This window comes from Molossus molossus, unplaced genomic scaffold, assembly GCF_014108415.1.
Source record: "Molossus molossus isolate mMolMol1 unplaced genomic scaffold, mMolMol1.p scaffold_m16_p_22, whole genome shotgun sequence".
NCBI classification, from domain to species: domain Eukaryota; kingdom Metazoa; phylum Chordata; class Mammalia; order Chiroptera; family Molossidae; genus Molossus; species Molossus molossus.
Window position 1 is genome coordinate 23,369,073 of NW_023425358.1, and position 18,906 is coordinate 23,387,978.

Here is an 18,906-nt window from a genome sequence, read left to right on the forward strand (position 1 = left end):
CCTTCCAGAGTCAACCCTTAACACCAAACCTGGCAGCAACAGGCAGGTGTTGCAGGTGTAGCAGGGGCCGGAACAGAAATGGGTCCTGCGACACAGAGCTCATGTCTAGGGCCACGGCTGTGGATCAGTCTAGAGAACCGGGGCACCGGAGGCAGAAGAAGCTCACCCCAACTTACCCAAGCTCAGGGGGAACGTGTTACTACCAGTCACCAGGAAGGACCCCTGGTGGCCCCATGGAATTGCAGGAAGAGCTGTGGGGCCCAGGCTCAGCCCCAGCCTCTGCCCCCCTGTCCCCATCACTGCTGTTCTCCACTTGGCATCAGTCTGAAGACTGGCTCTGTCCCCGGAGCAGGGGGCATGGCTGCCGAGTCCCCACACCTCATCCCCTCAGCTCAGCTCCCTGCCCCTCTTCTGCTGCATGGCAAACCTCGACGCCGATGTCTTAAAACATCGTTTATTTTATTCACAAACCCGCAACTCCGGCAAGGCTCAGCGGGACAACGTGTCCCTGCTTCACTTGGCATCACCTACAGTCACTCAAAGGCTGGGGTGGGAAGCATCGAAGGCTCCTTTGTTGACCCGTGTGACAGTCCATGCTGGGTGGTGGCTGGGACCTCAGCTGGGGCTGCAACGCTGAACATCTGGCCTCATGTGCGGCTTGGGCTTCCTCCCAGCATGGTGGCCAGGTTTCGAAGATGAGTGTTCTGAGAGATAGCCAGGCGCAAGCTGCGTCCTCTTTTGTCACCAAGAGTCTGAGGCTGTGCAGAAGCTTCTGCCATACTCTGTTCACTGGGGCAGTCGCAAAAGGCCATCCTCATCTGCGGGGAGAAGAAATAGATCCCCCCCCTTTGGTTGGGAGTAAGCAGTGTCAAAGAATTTGAGGACACGTTGAAAACCATGATACAACCTCTGCCCTGTGGACACTGGTGGCTTGCTCGGGTCCCATGTGCACTCCTCGGACCAGTCCCTCTGGTTGGGATGGGATGTGATTGTCCAGGCCTGGGCCGAACCTCCATTCTGAGTCAGTGTGCCTGGGGGGGTGGTAGAGTCTGTAACTGGCGGCCAGACTGGAACCATGTGTGACAAGGGACTGAGATTTCTCCAAAGAAGGGAGGATGGGAAAACAAAAACAACATATGTCCTGTTCAGACAGTAAGCAAATAAACAAACACTCAAGTGCATAATTACCCAGAACAATAACTGCTCTGTTGGCACAGGACAGGATGCGTGTGAGAGTGAGTAATAGTGGGGCGGGCAGGGGAGGCAGCCTCGAACTGACTAATCAGGGGTGGTCTTTGGAGGAGTGACTTACACTGAGCCGGCTGGGAGGGCATTTCAGGTGGAGGGTTTAGCCTGTGCAAAGGCCCTGTGGTAGGAAAGCTTGGCATATTCATGGACTTGAGTGGCCATGTGGCTGGAGCAGAGTGAGTGAGATGGGGACCCAGCAGCGTTGAAGCTGGATTCCATGGTGTCTCCCAGGCCATGGTCAAGAGTTTGACTTTGGGTCTATGAACCAGGAGAAGCCGCTGGTGAGCTCCAGCTCATATTTATACATATCGTGCCCCCAAATGCCTGGCAGGAGGTTATTTTCAAAGCCTGTTGTTTCCTTTCCTTACTGCCTTTTGGCCACTCATCCTGACTCCCCTTCAAAATCACTCCCAGCTTGGATGTGACATTTCCCCCACCCATAGTCCCACTGTCTTCCCCATGACTCCCCCTTACCCCAGCTCCCTGCAGCTCCTCTGCCCACTCCCTCCGGCCAACCACCCCCACTTCTGACGTCATGCTCCATCTTCCATACATTACCAGGCCACGTCCCGCTAGCCCGAGACATGCATGACGTCAACAAGTGGCGGCGTGAAGGCGACATTTCTTCACTCAGCTGCCACCCATGCTCCCAGCCCGTCCATCACTTGCTGGCGCACCCAATCCACCCAATTTAAATAAACAAAACCCCCAACACGGCCCAGTAATGGAAATGCTGACAGGCCCTTATCTACAGCATCTCTGGGTGTGCACGGGTCTCGGATAATTTGGGCCTCACCGAGGCGGAGGAGTTATTGAGATTGTCCTGCGTCTATGACAGTTTAATCAGATCTCGGAAATCAGGGGCATTACATTGTGCACCTGCTCATGGGGTCAAGACGGAGGGAAATGGCTGGTGGAGTTTTCTATCACGGGCTTTCAAAAACTACTCAGGCAGGACCTTCTGCGCACATAATTCATAGCGTGTACATGGAGGGCGGTGGATGGGAGAAGCAGGGATAAAGTCTGTGGAATGGTGACCTGGCAAGTATGGGGAAGAAGTCCATGAAGGGGCTTCTGACTACACAGGCTATGCTGGAGAGCGTGGCATGTCCAGATGTAAAACAGGACACCCCTGAGTTCAAGACCCGCACACTTCTTCCCTTCCCTGCCTGGCCCTTCCCTTCCCTTCCCTTCCCTTCCCTTCCCTTCCCTTCCCTTCCCTTCCCTTCCCTTCCCTTCCCTTCCCTTCCCTTCCCTTCCCTTCCCTTCCCTCCCCTTCCCTCCCCTTCCCTTCCCTCCCTTCCCTTCCCTTCCCTTCCCTTCCCTTCCCTTCCCTTCCCCTTCCCTCCCTTCCCTTCCCTCCCTTCCCTCCCTTCCTCCCCTTCCCTTCCCTCCCTTCCCTTCCCTTCCCTTCCTTCCCTTCCCTCCCCTTCCCTTCCCGTCCCTTCCCTTCCCTTCCTTCCTCCCTTCCCTTCCCTCCCCTTCCCTTCCCTCCCCTCCCTCCCCTCCCCTCCCCTTCCCTTCCCTCCCCTTCCCTTCCCTCCCCTTCCTTCCCTTCCCTTCCTCCCCTTCCCTTCCCTTCCCTTCCCTTCCCTTCCTTCCCTTCCCTTCCCTTCCCTTCCCTTCCCTTCCCTTCCCTTCCTTCCCTTCCCTCCCTTCTCCCCTCCCTTCCCTGCTCTTCCCTTCCCTTCCCTTTCCTGCTCTTCCCTTCCCTTTCCTGCTCTTCCCTTCCCTTTCCTGCTCTTCCCTTCCCTTCCCTCCCCTTCCCTCCCTTCCCTTCCCTTCCCTTCCCTCCCTTCCCTTCCCTTCCCTTCTCTTCCCTTCCCTTCCCTTCCCTCCCCTCCCCTCCCCTCCCCTCCCTTCCTCCCCCTTCCCTTCCCTTCCCTTCCCTTCCCTTCCCTTCCCTTCCCTTCCCTTCCCTTCCCTTCCCTTCCCTTCCCTTCCCTTCCTTCCCTTCCCTTCCCTTCCCTTCCCTTCCCTTCCCTTCCCTTCCCTCCACTTCCCTTCCCTTCCCTTCCTTCCCTTCCTTTCCCTCCCCTTCCCTTCCCTTCCCTTCCCTTCCCTTCCCTTCCCTCCCCTTCCCTCCACTTCCCTTCCCTTCCCTCCACTTCCCTTCCCTTCCCTCCCTTCCCTTCCTTCCCTTCCCTTCCTTCCCTTCCCTTCCCTTCCCTTCCCTTCCCTTCCCTCCCTTCCCTTCCCTTCCCGTCCCTTCCCCTCCCTTCCCTTTCCTGCTCTTACTTGTCCCTTCCGTGTCCGTCTCTTTTTCCCTTCCCATTCCTCCCTTTCCCTTCCCTTCCTTCCCTTCCCTCCCTCCCTTCCCAATTCCCAATCAACACCTTTCGTCCCTTCCCATCTACCACTTCACACAAAAATCAACCCTCCCCTCCCCATCCCCTCCCTTCCTTCCCTTTCCCTACCCGTCCCTCCCCTCCCTCCCCTCCCCTCCCTCCCCCTCCCCTCCCTTCCCTTTCCCTTCCCCCCCTCCCCTCCCTCCCCTCCCCTTCCCCTCCCTCCCCCTCCCTTCTTCCCGTTCCCTTCCCTTCTCTTCCCTTCCCTTCCCTCCCTTCCCTTCCCTTCCCTTCCCTTCCCTCCCCTGTTCTTCCCTCCCTTCCCTTCCCTTCCTTTCCCTTTTCTTCCCTTCCCTTCCCTCCTATTCCCATCCTCTCTCCCTTCTTTCCAAGGACACCTGTTAGCCCAGTACTAGGCACTGGGATGCTATAATGACCAAATGTATCCAGGCTCCTCCTTCAAGCACCTGCAAGTATGGATGGCCAGGGAGAAAAAGCTGGCTCACCAAGTGTCTTAGCTCGGGTCCTGCCAAAGCAGGAACTGAGACACAGATGTAGGGGCAGGACATTTATTTAGATGTGAGTGCAAGAAGCAGAAGTGAGGGGTCAGAGAGAGAGACAGACAGACAGATGGAGAAGGAAGGAAAGTCCAGTAACGGTGTGTTGTTGTTCTGGTCATCACTGTGGGCAACGAGGGGGCAACGAGGGGACAACATTGCTGGGGACATTCTGAGAAAGCACACAGAATGCATCTCAGCTTCCGAAAACCCCGAAGCAGGAAAACAGAGATGCCCACGTAGGAGATGCTGTCCACAGGCAAGGTAGTGTTCACTCCTGATGTGCTGGATTCAGTGGGTCCAGAGGGTGAGGTATGGCACACCATGGACAGCTCCCACGTGTGCACAATCGGGGAGCTGGAGCGTCTGGGTGGTCAGGGTAGGCCTCCTGGAGGAAGCGATGCATGAGATGAAATCTGACTACTGAGAAGCAGTTAAATAAGCAATAGGATGGGGTGGGGTGGGAGGAAGACAGAGCACTCCAGGAGGGTGGAATCGTATGTGCCAAGACCCAGAGGCCGGAAGGAGTATGGTGCCTTTGAGGACTGAAGCCACATGGCTGGAGCAAGGAGAATGAGGGAAAAAGAAGCAGGACATGGAGCAGATGGAGGTCGGACCCAGGCCCTGTGGGCTCCGTGGGCCTCAGTAGGGAAGGAGCCATTGGGGAGCATCAGAGACCCTCCTGGTGTGGGTGGGGAACGGACGTCTGTGGGAGCGGGAAGATGGTGCAGGCACAGCGGAGATGCTGATGCTGAGGTTGTCCGGTGGGCGACGGGGGTGTGATCTTGTGATCACAAACTCATGTGATACCTGGACCAAGTGACTTCACTCCAAACTCCAGTCTCCTCACAGCCTCACGGTCAACAGTCCCCAGAGCTGTCATGAGGAATAAGACAGTTATGTCTGTGGCAGCAGCTGGCTCAAAGCTAGATGCATAGTGGCGCTCAGAGTTCTTCATCCCTTCCTTCCTCCTCTTTTCCTGCCTTTTGATCTCAGAAGCTTGTCCTGCCAGACCGAGTGTATTTCTGGGAGGAAGGGGTCCCACAAATGCATTACTGATTTGTGTGGCGACGGGAGGAGGGTGGCTGCCGGCCTTGGCTTTGTGCCAGCTCCACCATGGCAGGCTGGGATGAGGGTGTCTGCCCAGCCACACTGAGCAAACTGTTAAGTGCTGTGCACAGGAGCATGAGCTGGAGACGTCTGTGCCCAACACAGGGTGGCAGACTCCGACCCCACAGTGCTCTTTCTTCTCCAAGACGGGCAGTTGTGCAAAGGGGGCTTCCCAGAGCCCCCCTCCCCATGCCACCCTTACTGAGATCTTGTCTCAAATTCTCCCTTAATTAGGTTTCTCAGTCTGAAACCCTAGAGGGCTGTGCCCTGGAGGGGCCAAGGGTCCAGCAGCTTCCACCTTCCATGGCAAACACCCCAGGTCAGGAGCACTGCCATTCACACCTTGGTGGGAACTGGGTTGAAAGACTGTGAATGTGCTAAATGCTACAGGAAGTGGCCCAGCGAGTGGCCTGGCAGCCCAGCCAGCTGAGGTGGTCCTGCTAGGTGGGAGGGCAGAGGGGTGCTGAGGGTGAAGGAATGGGAGAACAAGAGACCCCACCCCCTTCCCTTCTCTGGGCCTCCTTTTCCCGTTTGGTATGATTGGCAAGTTGGGCTATAGGCCTCTAACGACTTAGCATCTTGGTATCAAATGGCATTTCTATGGCACTCAGTACCTGGCACAGCACCTAGCATGGATCAGGCACCAAACACACATCAGACAGATGGATGGACAGGCAGATGGATGGACAGACAGATGGACAGATGGACAAATGAATGGATGGATGGATGGACGGACGAACGGACGGATGGATGGAAAAACAAGTAGACAGAAAGATGGCTGATGGCATGAATAAGTCAGTGGTTGGATGAACAGCTGCTCCAGAGCATCACTGATCAAATTCAGGTGAAGCCATTTGGGCTGGTGGTTTGGATCCCCGAACCCAGGGCCAGGCTCCTTGCGTTTGCCGCCTGTTTCCCGAGAGGGCTCCCTTACCCTCGGTTCTGCAGAGCCCCTCATTTTGCCTCGAAAGCGCTTGGGAGAACACCCTCTAGCAAGTCCTTTCCCAGGCCGCTGATTTTAAGTGGCCGTGGCGTCTGCGTCAGGACCCTGGTCCTCAGGCATGGGGAGCACGACAGGGCTTCCCGTCCTGTTGGTGGTGGGGTGGGAAATGGGGTGCTTTAGAAAGCAGTGGAGGAGCCAGGCTTATTCCCGCTTCGGCCACCTGTGGAGTACGCCCGAGAAATGCTGGGCATGCAGAGACACTGATCGGAGAGGTTTGGAGAGAAGAGTTCTCTCTCTTCAGCACATCCTTGGGGTTTTCATTCATTCACTGAGCTGTTTCTTTCCTGTCCCTTCTAACCATCCACTCACTCACCTACTTTTTCATCCACCCAACATGTAACCTTCTCCTCATCCACCGATCTATCCATCCACCTCGTGACTGCCCTGCTGCCCATCCAGCCACTCACCCATTTCCCATCCAATATCTGTTCACCCACTCACCCCATGCATCCAGCCACCCACTCACCTTGCATTCACCTGTCCCATGCACCCCTACACCTCCATCTAATCGTGCCCACATGCCACGCACTGGGCATTCCCAGGTGGCTGAGATAAGGTCAGCCATTCCAGGGGTCCCCAGCCTATGGGATGATCATGAGACAAGCAATTATAACCCGGATGGAGCACTGTCACTGGGGCAACACAGGGGCTATGTGGGCCCAGAGGAAGACCACGCTTCCTCTGTTTCCATGGAGCCTACGCCGCTGCTCTCCCCGTGCCCGGAACACTCTTTCTCCTCCTGTCTTCTGGATCACTCCCACTCATTCCTGAAGTCTCAGCCTGGAGCCCCTTCCCGGGGAGCTATCCGTAACTGCGCCCTTTTTCCTTTCTCTGAGTTGTAATTTCCCACCAGTGTTTGGCAGGCGGGGTGCATGTCTCATTCACTCCTGGCCTGGCCAATAGCAGATACACGGCCAGTGTGAGAGAGACAGGTGAATGCAGGGGAGCACCCTAGGAAGGGGGGAGAGCAGAAGTATGAGGGTGGCAGGGATGGCATCCGGGATGGTCTCCCCCTCTTAAGACCCTTAATCTCATCATGTTTGCAGCGTCCCTTTGCCCTGCAGACCACATGTTCTCAGGTTCTGGGAATTCGGGGCGTGAACATCCTTGGGACGCCCTTGTGCTGTCCGTCACACCCTCTGAGAAGCCCGTCGCCTGGGTGGTCTGGCTCAGCAGTGAGGGTGTTGGCCCGAGGACCCAAGAGTTACAGGTTCGATTCTGGTCAAGGGCACGTACCTCGGTTGCAGTTTTGTCCCCCGCCTTGGTCAGGGTCATGCGGGAGGCAGCCAATTGACGTGTCTCTCTCACATCGATGTTTCTCTCTCTCCCTCCCTCCTTCCCTTCCTCCCACTCTATCTGAAAATCAATGGAAAAATATCCTTGGGTGAGGATTAAAAAAAAAAAAAAGATGGGCCTAGAAAGAGGAGGAAGAGGGAGGAGCTGGGGAGGGCTGCCTGGCGGCGATGGCCATCTGACCTCCGCGCAGGAAGAGTGTCGGGCATCTGCGCAGTTCTCAGAAAATGTCACCTAGACCAATGGCGCCTTCTTGAGTCGGGGTTACCCAGCAGGAGACTCCTGCTTTCAGGAATAGGTTACTGCCTCAGTATCCCCTACAGGCTCAACCCTCGGCTGAAGCAGCTGGTGGGGAGTGTGACCTTGGTGCGTGTGGGACAGAGTCCACGTGCAGCAGCCGATCCACCACTGTCCCCGGGCGGGAGACCTGAGCGGCACACTCTTGCACACAGAGGTTCCAGTTCCAGCCTGGGGCCTGGCCTGGGGTGGTGGTAGGCAAGGGGGTGCCTCCGGCATGGGGCTGAAGTCGGGGGAGAGGAGAGACTGTGGGGTGCTGTTCCTGGGGCCCTGAGAGTGGAAACATTTCGGTTCCCCGAAGAGGACAGTTGACCCCCTCACACCCACTCAAGCGGACCCCCAAGGACCTCAAGATACCTTTGGGATTTCTGGGGCAAGCCCCACAGCCCATGCCCGCCTGGAAGGCACCTTGTCTGCAGTCTCTGCCCACCCAGTGGTCCTTTGCGAGGGAAAACGAGCCACTTCCATCCCTATAATCTCGCAAATGGTCCTGAATTAGAACTTGCTTTCTCAATCCAAGCCGAGTGACATTAGCTAAGTTTATCTCGTTTTTGCACTATTTCTCTCTCTCTCCCTTCCTATTTTTAACTGCACCATCTCCAGGGCTCTCCTCCAGAAATGAGAAATCGGGCTGGGGGGTGCCTACCTCTGAAGACGTGCTCCCCTGGCGTGTTGCCCAGAGCAGCCTCTGACCCTGGGCGCGCGGCCTTGTTCCCGTGCCCCGCTCCCCAGGCTATGCTCCTTGCAGGCATCGCTAGTTGATCACAGAATTATTTCCCTGGAGCTGAACATGACGTCAAAATAAGGTGTCCCTACGACATACCCTGCAAACCAGGACACCCCCGAGAGGGGGAAGGACGTGGTTAATAACCGTCTGAACAACAGGCCTCAGTGTGATCGTCCTGGGGAGACCAGGGTGTTTGGACATCCTACTGCAAAACTTAGCTCAACCCGCGTGGTCCTGGCAGACATTACCAGTAGATCCCCGAAACTGGCATGTGAGATGAACCTTATCTGCCTTCCCAGTGCTGACAAAGCGCGCCTGGGAGGGAGGGCGCCCGCCAAGGACAGGTCACTGGGCGCCTGCCCATCTGGCATGGGACTGTGCTGGTGTTAGTTTCGGTGGCTTCATCCTTCAAGGGGCCACCTGCCCCCTCGCTTTGTATTCCTGAGCTCCCGGGACAGGGGTCTCTGCCGGGCGCTCCCCAGGGGTGCTGCTGGTCTCACATGTTTGCGGCTTCGCGTCAGAAGCCCCCGCTCCCAGGATGCCCTCAGAAAGGACCACGAAAGGAGGGGTCTAACCTAAAAGTGGCTTTGGAAGTCTTCACTGTCCCCTTGAAGGAGTGAAGGCGTGAGTCCTTGTCACACGGCGGCTGACCGTTTGGAGTCATGGATCTGCGAGGGAAACCTGCCCGGGGTCATGGCCATCCTTGGTTTCTGCGCAAATTCTGTCGCTGGCTCATGTATTCTGGCTTGAGGGGGGCTGCAAAGGGCACCCCGCATACCACTGTCTATTTGTCTGAGGTCCCCAGTGGCTGGCCTAGGGCTCAGACGCCCATGGACCACAATCAAGAGAAAACAAGGAATGGTTTTCACACATGAATATGATCGTGATTAGCAACGTCTACCTCCTAAATTCACAGGATGAACCTTGCTCAAGATCACTGAACAAATTCACAGCAGGGCCAGGATCCCCAGCCTGGGACTCCCGAGTCCCCATGTCCTCTTCCTCCCACTTGGGCACCATCTGACACATCTGTGAAATGGGTACAGTACAAGCTGAATATCTGTGAGTAAAGTGCATCTTTCCCCTATCAGATAGAAGGAGATAAATTACTTTAATGAAGAGGAAATGCCTGATTCCACCATGAAGAGATGCAAGTGAGCATTTATTTAGCTCCTGCTGTTTTCCAGGACAGTTCATGCATTAACTTAATAAAAATTTATTCCTCTTTCAGTTCCCCAAACTCTGCGCGGTGGGGGTGCTTTGCACTGACTCAGAGGTCAGTCAGGGTCGCAAGGCTGGCAGTGGTTGGACTGCGACTTGAACCCGGGCCCGGCTGGGTCCGGATTCATGTTCTTCCCACTTCTCCCCTCTGCCTGGGGTTGCCCAGCCGGGGGCGCCTCCAAGCTGCTGAGTCGGAATGAGGCATGAGGGAGACACCTGCCACAGCGGATACACCCAGTTTGCCCCGGGTCTGGGCACCAAAGTGGCGGTTCGAGCTCCTGCCGATTCCATAACCATCGTGACACCTTCCGATTCCTGAACACGCGTGTGCCCAGCCAGACCGACCGCAACCCGTACTTGACAGATGAGGGCCCCGCGGCCAGGACGAGGCAGAGGCAGGGTCTGAACCTACACCCCGGGGTCCCACGTTCTTCCTGGACAACCTCGACAGGGACGCTCCGTGCCAGGGCCGTGAATGACAGACAGGGCCCCCGTTTCTACGGCTTCCCTTCCTGGGACCTGGGGGCGACGGTGGGAGACAGCTGGGAAGTGACACGGCTCCCAGACTGCAGGGCCACGCAGGGTGTTCACGGTGCTAATAACCGTGCTGGCGCGTGGGGCAGGCCCGGAAGATGGATGGCGTCTCTGTCCAGACTGTCCGCCCCTCCCCCAGGAATGCGGTCCTTGCCCTGGGGGGTGGGGGGGCTGCCTCCTTCTCTTCTGCAGGCTCTGGAGAGGGCTCACGGGGCGGGCACACTCGCCTGGGCCAAGGCCTTCTCCCTATGTGGCAGTGGGGGAAACTGAGTCCAGGCTAAATTGGGGCCCCCCCCCCCAGGACAAGGACCAGCTCAGATGACCTTCCTAGTCCAGCAGTCTGCTGAGAGCCCGATTTAAATACAACAGCAGGGATGAGGAAAATTCTAATAATAATGGTGACCGTCAGCACCTCGTCTGATCATCAGGCGACCTGGTGAGGCTGGTGCTATTCCCATTTCACAGATGTGCAAGCCCAGGCTCAGTCCAGGAGGAGACTGTCTGACTACACAGGATCGCAAGAGGCGGGGCTGGGATTCGAACCCCAGCCAGCCGAGCCCAGGCCCTTGTATTTTCAGTTTGCACACCATGCTGCCTCGTTCCTAGTGGTTTGCTCTCCACTGATCTGGACCTCAAACTCTCTGTGTTAAAAGTGGAGCTTGGAGCTTGTGCCATAGAGTGAGCATTTCTACTAAGAAGTCAGAACACGGGGAGCCACGTGCACCCAGCTCTCACCCTGTGCCCGGCATCCTCCAGTGAGGCCAGGACCACCCGCCCTGCCCCCAGAGCGACCCGCCGCTCACGCTCTTCCCTGCTCTCTGTTCAAGTTTCCTCCCTGCGCATGTGAGCAGATCTAGGCTTGGGGCCTCCTGGGGAGACCAGAGCGAGGCGTCCTCCAAGGGCCTTTCTCCCCACGGCCCGCCTGTGGTTCCAGAAGCCAGCAACCAGATGTCTGGTGTCCACGGAGCAGGCCCCAGCTGTGGCCCTGGATGCTGCAGGCATCCCTGGCTGGCCCCGTGGAGCCCGAGGTCCACTCTTGGTGACAGAGCTCAGCCTGAGGTTGGCGTGGGCTCAGGAAGCACTTATGCACGGAGTGTTTGCAGGAAACCTCTGGATTCATCTTCCTGAGCTGGGCGATCCCCCACCCCCGAGCCCCTCTCTCCAGTCCCCTGACACACATGCATGTCAGGGTCACTCTGGAGCTGGCTTCCTAGGCCAGGCAGGAGGTCCCAGCTGACTGGCTGTGTGACCACGGAAGGTTACTTACCCTCTCTGGTCCTCAACTGCCTCATCTGGAAGGAGGAGTCAGACTGGCTGGATCGTTTGTCTCCCACAGTTTGTCTGGCCCCAAGGGGCCTGGACCAGTGCCCAAGAAGACAAGTCCGCACCTGACTCAGCCTTCCCAGCCGTGGACACAGAGCCACACACAATGTCTGCACCTGTAAAATGGGTTTACTTACAGCTCCTGCCTCATGGGTTATGCAAAACTCTCAGCGAGGACCTTGGCACGGGGACCACACTGAATACGTGGAAATTCAGCTTCACGGGGAAACCCACCTGCTGAGGACGGTCATCGGGGCAGCCAGGTGTGAGGCCAAGATCCAGCTGTGCCAGTATCCAGCCAGGTGGCCTCAGTTTCTTCCTATGTGGATTGGGGTAGAACAACAGATTCTGGAGGATGTAGAGATGGAGCCAATAGCAGCACACAGTTTCTAGAACACCCCTTCCTCCCCTTCCTCCCCTTCCTCCTCTTCCTCCCCTTCCTCCCTTCCTCCTCTTCCTCTCTTCCTCCCCTTCCTCCCCTTCCTCTCTTCCTCCTCTTCCTCTCTTCCTCCCCTTCCTCCCCTTCCTCCCCTTCCTCCTCTTCCTCCCCTTCCTCCCCTTCCTCCTCTTCCTCTCTTCCTCCCCTTCCTCCCCTTCCTCTCTTCCTCCTCTTCCTCTCTTCCTCCCCTTCCTCCCCTTCCTCCCCTTCCTCCTCTTCCTCTCTTCCTCCCCTTCCTCCTCTTCCTCCTCTTCCTCTCTTCCTCCCCTTCCTCCCCTTCCTCCCCTTCCTCCTCTTCCTCCTCGTCCTCCCTTCTCCTCGTCCTCCCCTTCCTCCTCTTCCTCCCCTTCCTCCCTTCCTCCCTCTTCCTCCCCTTCCTTCCCCTTCTTCCTCTTCCTCCCCTTCCTCCCTCTTCCCCTTCCCCTTCCTCCTCTTCCCTCTCTTCCTCTCTTCCTCCCCTTCCTCCCCCTTCCCCCCTTCCTCCTCTTCCCTCCTCTTCCTCCCCTTCCTCCTCTTCCCCCCTTCCTCCTCTTCCTCCCCTTCCTCCTCTTCCTCCTCTTCTCTCTTCCTCCCCTTCCTCCTCTTCCTCCTCTTCCTCTCTTCCTCCCCCTCCTCCCCTTCCTCCCCTTCCTCCTCTTCCTCCTCTTCCTCCCCTTCCTCCTCTTCCTCCCCTTCCTCCCCTTCCTCCTCTTCTCCCTCTTCCTCTCTTCCTCCTCTTCCTCCCCTTCCTCCCCTTCCTCCCCTTCTTCCTCTTCCTCCCCTTCCTCCTCTTCCTCCCCGTTCCTCCTCTTCCTCCTCTTCCTCTCTTCCCCCTTCCCCTTCCTCCCTTCTCCTCTTCCCCCTTCCTCCTCTTCCTCCCCTTCCTCCTCTTCCTCCCTTCCTCCTCTTCCTCCCCTTCCTCCTCTTCCTCCCCTTCCTCCTCTTCCTCCCCTTCCTCCTCTTCCTCCCCTTCCTCCCCTTCCTCCCCTTCCTCCCCTTCCTCCTCTTCCTCCCTTCCTCCCTTCCTCCCCTTCCTCCTCTTCCTCCCCTTCCTCCTCTTCCTCCCCTTCCTCCTCTTCCTCCCCTTCCTCCCCTTCCTCCCCTTCCTCCTCTTCCTCCCCTTCCTCCTCGTCCTCCCCTTCCTCCCCTTCCTCCCCTTCCTCTTCCTCCCTTCCTCCCCTTCCTCCCCTTCCTCCTCTTCCTCCCCTTCCTCCTCTTCCTCCCCTTCCTCCCCTTCCTCCCCTTCCTCCTCTTCCCTCCCCTTCCTCCTCTTCCTCCCCTTCCTCCTTCCTCCCCTTCCTCCCCTTCCCTCCTCTTCCTTCCTCTTCCTCCTCCTTCCTCCCTTCCTCCCCTTCCTCCCTCTTCCTCCCCTTCCTCCCTTCCTCCTCTTCCTCCATCCTTCCTCCCCTTCCGCTCCTTCCTCCCTCTCTCTTCCTCACTCGTCCTCCCCTTCCCTCCTCTTCCTCCTCTTTCCTCCCCTTCCTCCTCGTACCTTCCCTTCCTCCCTTCCTCCCTTGCTCTCTCGTCCCCTCTTCCTCCTCTTCCTCCCATTCCTCCTCTTCCTCCTCTTCCTCCCCTTCCTCCTCTTCCTCCCCTTCCTCCCTTCCTCCCTTTCCTCTCTTTCCTCTCTTCCTCCCCGTCCTCCTCTTCCTCCCCTTCCTCCCCTTCCTCCTCTTCCTCCCCTTCCTCCCCTTCCTCCTCTTCCTCCTCTTCCTCCCCTTCCTCCTCTTCCTCCCCTTCCTCCTCTTCCTCCTCTTCCTCTCTTCCTCCCCTTCCTCCTCTTCCTCCTCTTCCTCCCCTTCCTCTCTTCCTCCTCTTCCTCCTCTTCCTCCCCTTCCTCCTCTTCCTCCCCTTCCTCCACTTCCTCCCCTTCCTCCACTTCCTCCCCTTCCTCCTCTTCCTCCCCTTCGGGGTGACATCAGCAATTTCCTGGTCCTGGGAGTCGGTCCCAGGGCAGGGGCTCTGAGAGGAGGCACCTAAGGGACCCCCCCCCACGCTGGTTGTCCCAGCCCAGGCAGAGGAGAGGAGGGCGAGGGACAGGCCCTTTCCACTCCCCACAGGACTTGCCAGCGGCAGAGATGCCCCTCACCCGGGGTTGGTGACTCACCCGTCACCGCAGACGGAGCCGTGGGGAGCCACAGAGGTCCAGGGTCCGACCTTGGGCCTGTCCCGGCACCTTTCTGGGCCTCGGTTTTCCCACCTGAGAAATGGGCATAGTGACATTTGCCTGGGGGGGGGTGCTATTGTCATGCGTGAATGAGATGATGTTGGTTTGCAGGGTTCCTCGGGATCCTAGACCACCAGGTGGGGTTCAGGGGTTCATTTGTCATGAGGGGTTTACCAGCAGTAGGGCCATTGCGGGAGCTAGAGCTGGGGTGCCATGGGGCGACAGCCTGACAGTCTTTTCATATCTAAACTTCTCTGAAGCCTCTAAAGAATGCTTTTATTGAGGCAAACTTTGAATTTCCCGAAGCACAGACCCTCTTGTCGCCTCACGACGGAAGGGCCCGTGCAGCCATGACCCAGCCTGGCCCCCTGGGGCGGTCAGAGGCCCGGGCTCTCTCTCCTGGGGCAGAGAGCGTGGGTGGCATCTGTTGGCTTTATTGTAATTTCTGAGTGATGACGGCATCACCCAGCCCTCTGAAATGGGGGTTAGCGCGTGGGACTTTAAATCGGCACGTCAGTGTGCCCAGGACCACTTGGGGAGAGTTGACATTCAGATTCAGATTCAGCAGTTACCTGGCTTGCAGGGCCCAGTACAAATCGACCATGCGGGCCCCTTGTTTAAAAACTGGTCGAGCCCTGGCCAGTTTGGCTCAGCGGTTAGAGCGTCGGCCTGCGGTCCGGAGAGACCCGGGTTCGGTTCCCGCTAAGGGCGCGTACTTCGGTTGCAGTTTGTCCCCGGCCCTGGATGGTCGTGCGGGTGGCAGCCACTCGATGTGTCCCTTCACGTTGATGTTTCTCTCTCTCTCTCCCTCCCACTCTATCTGTACAAAACATGGAAAAATGTCCTCGGGTGAGGATAAAAAAAAAAATATTTAAAAACTGGTGGAGAGAATGTCAAGACAGGGACAGCAGCGCCGGGGCCCTCTGAGCACAGGCCCCGAGGGACCAGCAGTGCAGGTCTCATGCCCAGGAAGCTGGCCTGAGAATCTGTATTTCCAACGAACTCCAGGGGGCTGCTGCTGGCCCAGGGCCACGCTGTGAGGACCTGGGTTGGGGTTTCAATGGCAGCCCGGGGGTGTGTTAACTGCTCAGTGGCATCAGGAGACACCAGGTCTGGGCCTCCGTCCGCCATGTGAACTTGGGCAACCCCCTTGGCCTCTCTGACGGTCAGTCTCTCCAACTGGAAGGCGGGAGGGTCAGATCTGAGGGCTTCTCAGCCACCTCCCCCCGGCACCCTGTCCCCTAGGAAGCCCACCACCTCTGGCCAGGACCACACCGTCGGAGTCCCCTCACCCACCCCGCCCTGCTGGAAATGAGTTCTGCACAAAGCCCGCGCTCCTCTCTAGCCCATTGACGCTCCGCGTTCCCAAGCCCACCGCCGCGCCGGCAAGTTCCTTGCCAAGCCACCGTCTCCGGTAAACAAATGGGGAGAGCCTGGCAAATAAATAAATAAGCAGATCCCCACCCCACCAAATCCCACCTCACTCGGCATCTTTTCAGAACAAGTGTCCTGGTGACAATGTCGAGACATCAGGGGCCCTGCAGGGGAGGAGGGGGCAGCTGGGGGGGGGGGGGCTGGGAGGACAATTGCAATCAAATGAGGTCAGACCCCCAAGAAGGGCCGGCGGCTTTAATCCCATAATGGAAGTCGGGGAGGATTCTGCTTTTGGAGGCTCCCAGCGGACTTTTGTCGCGAAGACAACAAGCGCCTACACGGATAAAGTGGCTTTTAGAACTATTAGAAAGTGGGAGTGCTGGGAGGGGGGGGGGCGGGAGGGGAAAATTAAAATTCTGCTCCTGCCCCAGGTTTCTGGGCTCCGGCGCGCTGCGCGGGCATCGATCTGTTCCAGCGTTTGACTTTCAACCATGACAAAACTGTGGGCAAATTAATTGTTCTCCAGGATATTAAGCATCAGACTCCATTAATCCTTTCTGCGCGAGATGCTTGCTGCATACTAATTGGAAGGGTTCCGGGCCGCCATGGGGTGTTTCTCCCGCCCCTGGAAGCCCAGCGGGTCCCACCTTCCTCTGTCTCCCCTGGGTGTGGGTGCCGAGCCCCCTCCCTCACCTGGGGCTCACTTTCTCTTCCTTCGCGGCCAAGGACAGAAAGGGGACAGGTGGACCCGACCTGAACCTCTCCTCCCCCGCCTGGGCGTCTTGCTCCTGAGAAGCCGTGGACTTGGTGGCAAGATTGTTTTATGCAAATTCCAATATCTGTATGCAGGCGCGGCCGTGAGGATGAACGCAAGAAATAATTACCAAATTATGCACGTTGAGTTGGTTTTCCTGAATCCCAAGCCCTTAAAAGGAAAAGCGAAAACACGGCTATGTGAGTGTATAAAACAGGAAAAATCTATAGCTCTGGTCGCCCAAGAGTGGGGGGCGGGGGGCTGCGGCTCTGGCTAAGGGTCTCCCTGGGGATTTTGAGGAGGATGAAGTGGAGGTTCCGGGGCAGGAGTTGAGGGTTCCAGGCTCAGGCTGTCACCAAATGGCAAGGTGTCCTAGAGTGAGTCACTTCCCTTCCCGAGGCCTCCGTTCCCCCATCTGCAGAAGGAGAGGGAGGCAAGAGGTCTGATGATGCTATGTCCTGAAATGGGGGTGGTGCTGTGTGGGGGGACCCACTGAACTCTGTCCAGGCTGACCAGATGTGCCCAGCAGGGCTCCATGGGGACAAGGAGGACCCTTGGGGTGTCCCCTTGCCCTGCAGATTCCCTGTGTCATTTTCCATGGCAGCCTCCTTCTTATATCCATAAGGTCTCATGCTGTCGGCTCGTCTGAGGATGGCCTGAGGTTATGAGCCCATTTTGCAGACTGCTGCTCGGAGCAGGAGAGGGACCAAGCCAACATCGTGCCCTGCAGGAGATGGAAGGGGGACTGGATGACTTGTCCGTTCCCCCATCCTGGGACAACTCCACCCCCTTCAAGCCCAGGATACCTTTCCTGGTGGGCTGCTGCTTGCTCTCCTCCTACCTGGGAGAGCTCAGCACTGCCGGGAGCATCCTGCACACAGAGCGTTCGCCTGGAGTCAGACCCCAATTCGGAGAATCAGATCTAATCACGAAAGAAGGCTAGACCTCACTGTCCTGGCCACCAGCATCCATACACATCATGAAGCACTTTGTGCTAAGCTCCTTCTCCGTAGCATCCCACCAACCTCTCGCAACCACTCCATAAGGTGGGTCCTACCGTGATCACTGTTTTCCAGATAACAAAACTGGGGCTCAGAGAGGCCACACCACTTGCCCAAGGTCACACAGCAAGTCAGTGACAGTATCGGGATTCAAACTGTCTCTGTCTGACTTCCCAGCCCACTAGCTCTACTCTAACTTCAATTCCTCTTTCCTCTTGTCCTAGGGGGTGGGGCGGGCTTTCCTTACCCCCCACGTTGTCGCCACTGCTTCCCATTTCTCCTATAATGCCCCCCGGGCCTCTGGACAGCAAGCATGCCAGCCGCGTGCTAACTGAGCGGATATTTATGCCTGTGCAAACACCATACATGCCTTCTGCATGATTTGGAGCTAAATGCAGTGTTACTTAATTAATGCTCATGTAACACACGGGAATATTACACCTATTAGAACTCACAGACAATTAACACTCCCAGGACTGCTGCTGCCACCACGTCCCACAGACAAAGGCTCCGGAGTCGCCTCTGTGCTGAATTAGTTGCCCAGGGAAATGCTCAGTCCGCTTTGTATTTTGTGCATAATAGTTTCTATGTGCTATGCTGCCAGGGCTAACGGGTCGTCAAATAGTTTTAATTTCCAGCTCCCGCAAACTCCAAGGGACTTATTATCTATCTTGTTTTGACTGTTTATGAAAGAAAACAATAGTCACCTCTTCCAGGGAGCACCCTCTGATTGCTTCAGCCCTTTCAAGTACTTTTCTCCACTGATTTCCTATAGCACCGAAGGGATAATAGGCTCCATGAGGTCAAGGACCCCATCTGTTCCCCCTACACACACCTGGGGTATCCTAGAGGGCCTCAGTTCACAGCTGGGAAGTGGGGGCCAGCAAACTTTTCCATCACTTTTTGGGGATGCAGGGAAAATGGAGCAAGATGTATCCTTCGGGCAGACCTGCAGGGGTCTGATGCGGCATCTCTGTGCGTCCAGCTTTCCATGGCCAAGGGGGGACGCAGAACCTTCCTACCAGCGTGGGGTGGGGTTAAAGGAGCCTCGTGTAAAGCGCCTAGCCTGGTGCCAGGTTCTGGGGCGCATGACCCAGGGCCCGGAATGTTACATAAGCCAGGCATCTCCTACCCATTTGAAAAACATTTGCTGTGCACCTACTTTGTGCAAGGGCTCTACTAGAGACTTAGACATGACCTCCTGCTTCCGGAAGATTCTCGTCTCTTTGGGGAGCAGGTTGTGGGCAATAAGCCTGCAAACAAACACATGGATAATTTTGGCTCGGGACAATGTTAGGAAAGAAAGAATCTGAATGACAAGTGATGATGGGTTAGGTCTCTTTTTGGGGGTGGTCAAGGAGGGCTTCCCACAGGAGGGGCCATTTGAGCAGAGGCCTGAAGAAAGGATGAGCAAGGAGGATGAGCAGCCTCATGAAGCTGGTCTCATGCCCATGTCTCCTTGTCACTCATCATTTCCGGGCAAGCTGATGGGACCACCACATGCATGGTTTCCCCTGGGGGTGCTTCTTGGCATCTCCTCCCAGATAAACTGACCCTGGGGTGCTGGTCGCGGGGCCTACGGCTGACCCGT